Source organism: Mya arenaria, chromosome 15, assembly GCF_026914265.1.
Source record: "Mya arenaria isolate MELC-2E11 chromosome 15, ASM2691426v1".
In the NCBI taxonomy this organism is placed as follows: domain Eukaryota; kingdom Metazoa; phylum Mollusca; class Bivalvia; order Myida; family Myidae; genus Mya; species Mya arenaria.
In genome coordinates, this window is record NC_069136.1 from 39,540,911 (window position 1) to 39,546,910 (window position 6,000).

A 6,000-nucleotide genomic window follows, 5' to 3' on the forward strand; every position below is an offset into this window, starting at 1 on the left:
ACCAGTTTCATCCCATTTATCTACATATAAACTATCAATTACCTTCCAGTAAAATACCAGTAACCTACCATTTACCTACGTGTTACCAAACAGTTGCCTACCAGTTACCTACCAGTAACCTACCAGTTCCCTTTTCGATACCTTCCATTTACATACAAGTGACCTACCTGCCAGTTGCCTACAAGTTACCTACTTATTACATTTAAGTTACCTAGCAGTTACCTATTAGTAACCTACCTGTTACAAGTAACGCAATGGTAACCGACCAATTACCTCAATTATCAGTTTTCTACCAGTGAACGTCTTATTACTTATCAGTTACCTACATGTAACCTACAAGTTATTAGGTTCTAGTTACCTAAGCGTTACCTACCAGTTTCCTACTAGTTATTTACCATTAACCAGTTATCTTTTAGTTGCCTACTATGAAAATACCTACCAGTAACCTACATGTTGCCTGCCAGTTACCTACATGTCAACGACCAATTATCTACCAGTTACCTACCAGCTACCTACTATTTACCTACTAGTTTCCTTCAAGTTACCTTCCATTTACTCAGGCTGTCTGATATTCCGACGTCTCGACACTTCGATTCCAAGCAATTGATTGAGACATTTTCTTCATTGCGAATTTTCAACTTATTTATTGAAGCCATTCGACACCTCACGTAGCATTTCGACCCATTCCTTTAAGACATTTTGACGCCAGCCATTTTGACACTTCTCAAAAATAATTCTAATAGATTTATAAGTCAATTTATATGTTTAAGTTTTTATGTACCATTTTGTTATATATTCGGGTGGTTTACTGTTTAAACGCAGCTCATGTCTTAGTAGTTGTGTATGTTCTCACACAAGTGACATTCGACGACAATGAAATACTTTAAAACACAAAGCATGACAATAGCATGATTATGACCTAGAGGATACATATTTGCTTCAGTAACAATCTTATACTAAAACATATCCTTTTCCTTTAGTATATGCTAATAATGTTTAAAAACAAAATTAAATTGATATTTAATAAGGAAACCGCGCCAAAATTTTAACATAATGACGTCATTTCGGAAACAAAATTAAATTTAATTTTCTTCCCGGTATGCGTTTATGTATCTATTTTCATAAGGAAACAGGTATATTAAAGAAAAACAGTGATATTATGTTTAGATTAACTGACTGTTTCAAACGGTAAGTGTATCGAGATATTTTTCCGAAAAGCATAAAATAAATCAATTTGTGCATGATTCAATAATAAATTTTTATATTGAAAATCAAAAGCAAATCAAGTAGTAGTTTTCAAGTAGCAAAATTGTTTCGTAGCTATGATAAGTGCAGATATTCAATGCGTAAGAAGATTTTTTTATCAGCACTTGAGCTTAATTTGATGTGAATTTTCGCCATATCATGAAATGTGCGATAACAATTTGAATGCTAAATTCCTTCTTTGTTAAATAAAGGATTTGAAAAATAAAGTAGAGGTTATTCAAATGTGCGATACCGTTAAGAATAATAACGTCTATGATAGGATAACATCATCATATCAAACACATCTGTGAAATGTTCCAAGTTTACTATAACAAACATGGCTAACAGGGAAGAAATATATGCAGGATCAGATGAAATTCGAAACAGTGTTTATTATATTAACGCTGGCTCGGACGAAGTTCAAGAAGCATCAAGAAGGGAAGAGTTATATGCAGGTTCGGATTTTGTGAATGAAGGGCGCAGAATATATAGCTCTAACAAAGGAAAGAGTTACCAATCAAATGTAGCTAAGTTGGATCCCCAAAAATACCTGAATGTTAACTCGAAACAATCACGTATTCATCGAGAGAACTACATCAACCGAAAAGAAAACCACAACAAACGATTTGATGACCATAAAGATTATTTACCAACATACCGAGAAGAGCGATACACTCCAGGTTCTCGAATAAAGGAAACAAGTTCCAATAACCAACAACCAGCAAATACGAATAAACCAAAAGACGCTGCGAGTCGATTAAAAGGCAGTTAAAAAACATCATCTTCAAATGTGAATCCAACAAAAAAAGGTTTGTTTGGTACTCATGTTTACCAATTAAGTTATAACAACTTCAATATACTCGTGTATGGAAGCCTGTTTTCACATTCCAGGTTCTGCTTGTTGCACGAGAACATGCTGCATGTGTCAAGCCGACGTTGTGAATTCGATGAATTATTGCTGTCAAAAGGTATATATGACTTGTTTTAACGTGTTGCACTGCACAAACATTCATATTATTAGCTGTTCTCTGATTTGTTTTAAACCATGTAACATTTTGTGTTCATAACGATTTAATTTCAATGTACGTTCGAATGTGCACTATCCTGCCATATGTATTATGTTTTAGATTACACTGTACGGTTTCATCGTTGCTGTGTCGCTCACTTCAACTATCTGTGCAATCGCTCTACCTTATTGGGCAAGGCAATCAACTTATCTAGACTCGGACTTTGGGTTGTTTCAATGCCGGGCACATTTAGGTAACTTGACGATAGACGAGGCGATCCTGATGCAGAACAATGGAACAATTGCAAATCTAACAGTCAAAATTTTGCCGTATGATGATTGCATTCCTGAGCAATACAGGGATAGTACGTATTTATTTACTATTTTCTGTACTATGTATGTTTGTGACACATTAAGTCACAGTTAGTGGCAGTACCACATAGAGTTGGCTTAACCGTTCAATACCGCCTTAAGAAATAAATTGATTGCTTTTCACGTACTATACCGCAGACTACATAATTAACGGTATCATTGACGTCATGGGACACAACATTGGTGTCACTAGCATCAAGCACTTCTGTATATTCTGAGTAACTCAGGTTGTAGATGCTGTAATTATTACTTTAACGTTAGTATAATTGTATTTTTCTAATCAGATATTGTGATAAATCGCCGAATTTAATATCAATTTCATATTTTATTCAAATAAATAATATAATGTTATTTATTAGGTTATTTCATATTGGTCCAGTTATTTGTACGAGGTAAGCTGTATATTTCTGAGTCCAATTACCTTCTAAGTGGCAATGTTTTATTCAACTTTCACCCATACGAAGAGTTAGCCCTTTGACCTCAAAACTGCGGTTTCGCTTCTCACCTAGGCGACCCGGGTTCGATTCCCTGCTTAAGCGCATGTGAGTGTGGTATGTGGTCACCAAACCGGAGAAGTGGGTTTTCTCCGGAATATCCAGTATCCCCCACAACACAAGACCACCCTCTCGCGTAAAATCGTGCCAACGAGAGTGATGAATATAATTTTGCAATGACTTGTTTCAATCGTTGTAAAATTAATATGTTTAAACTAAAAATATGGTTAAATTACCATATAAAACTCAATAGCTACATGATAATTAAACAATAACACTTACTTTTGATCAATGTGAAAAAATAACAACATTGTATGCCCCTTGACGAGCGTTACAAGTGTATGTTACAGGCTTTCCGCGATTGGTCAATGGAACGATTTGCGCAGTGCGCGAGATATCATTTGCAGCCATAACGACTTGTCTCCAGTCTATTTTTTATTGGTTCCCCGACTAAACATAGGCTTATGGCAGTTACAAAGATGTATATCTGTGTGTGCATGCTACAGGAAGAGAAAAAAATATTATACATGACTTGGCCAGTACAGCATGCTGACTATCAATCACTGTCAAAACGTGGTGTGTAAACGTTGATGTATACTTCGACATTATTCAGCCGGATGATATCAAATATCTTATATCGTTTTCCGAAACTGTGCAATGTGAAAAATGTAAATAACTAAATAGGAATCAGGTATACCTTCATACATCCTTACTTAAATCTACCCAGTTCTAAAATTATGGACGGTTCACATTCACGAAGCTAATGTGGTTTTAAGAAATTACACGCTTCATAACAGTAACCTAACATAACATTTCTCACCTTTAGAAAAATATGATAATTGTATAACAATCTTGTCCGGCTTATGACGAAATATCTACCAACATTTTGTTATGACGTGAAACCGCAATTTATGAGCACTATTTTAGAATAACAAACGCTTTTCATTATAAAAACGTAAACGTATGAAAGATTTAAACCGTATATTAAATAATGTTTGCTGTATGTTGGAACAGAAATGATCTCACAGAGCAAGGCTGAAAGTATTTGCTCAAATAATACGTATAATAACACATGTGTAATGCATTAACTGACGTAATATAATTACTGGCTACTGCCCAATACTCTATTAAATGGGTGACAAACAATTGTAACAACTCGGCGGTCTAAACATAAATAAAAAAAATCAACAATATTATATTTCGTCATGCATTTACAGCATAATCATTCCCACATATAGTATAAAAGATACATGTTCGTGCTTAATTAAGATTTTTAGACGTAATCAAGCGTTTAGATACGGAATACATGTTTAACGTCAATCCCCGTAATATAAGCATGTCCTTGGAATCAACATAGCCGCCGGTCTTTTTTCAGAATGGGTTACCTTTAGGAAAACCTTGATGGTCCTGGCATTTTCCAGCGGGATCATTATGGTCATTGTAAGCATCATATCCTCGCGTACAGGTGATTTCGAAAGCAAATACAATGAGTGGTGTCGAGTAAGGAGTGTTGTGTATGGACTTGCAGGTAAAGTTTGATGTCGCTTGTGATGGTTTACTTAAAAACATTAATCCTAAATGCAACATGGTTTCTTGTGTTATAATGTGAAGCATGTTTTACAAAGTAAGGGAAACGTTTTTCAGGGATATGTGGAAATTCCTTAAAAAATGGAAAGGTCTTTCGAACTTATTTTTGCGTCTATGTGTTTCAGACTATCAAGTCACAATGCAATGTGGTGATATAATTTCAAATGAGATGATTATTAAGAAAAAAAATACAGTTAATTAAATTCCCGTGATCATTATAAATTTTCAAATTTAGGTCTTGAAATAGAAGGATTTACCACAACAGAAAAACATAAGAGTTGTTTAAATAAAGTCGAGCATAATTATACATGAAACTTTTCTTATTCGTGCAGCCCTTCTGTTTTTAAACGATAATTTATTGCCTATGAAATAAATATATTTATGATACTTTTAAGGGATCTAACTCATTACTCAGTAAAGTATAAGTACCGAGTTCCAATTCTAAAGATGCACTCTTATTCCCATGTAAGATTTACCATAATTAACTCTTTTGTTTTAATATTCCAACATGTATGAATAAATGTCGAACAATGGTTCTCTTGAAGGATACCGAATTGAATTTGATTGAAATGAGCATTAAACACGTTATTTCTACCTTATAAAACTATAATAAACCACAGTAATTCTTTTAGCATTCACCAATCATTTAATATGTTTGCGCTTTCTGCTATTAAATACATGGTTACAATCTTGTTATCAGTAATTGATATTTTCCATACATGCATTATTTAGTAAGTAGTTTAAGGTGTATCAGTCCAAATTTATGTTTGTTATACATGTGTATGGATTGAATTTGAATAAGAGTGTCACTTTAATATGAATATATGACATTTTTCACTTCCTATCCTGGATTTGTTAATAACAACTTGAAAAAAGGAACTCAACTCATACTTTTAAGAGAGTACTCATAAACAAAATCATTCTCTAATTTACATCTAAACATGCATGTAAGGATGCATGGAATATTTGCTGTATTACACATCAACACGACATTACACTTGACCTTATAGAGATGAAGTTTACTTGTTTTCTTTAATATTCCTTATATATTAAAACTATAGTATTAATTGTGGTGAATCTCATTTGAGAGTAAGAGTGTATCTTAAACTGCATAGAAGCACTAAAAACAGTATTTGAATCAAGCTCGTTTGGCCTTGGAAAATGAGTCACTTCAAGACAGTATTCAGTTTGAAAAAAATCAAACTGCAATATAAATTTATATAAATATATATAACTGGTATGCAAAATCCTTTCAAATCATACCAAAATTATATTGGGTCGCCAGGCATCAACTGT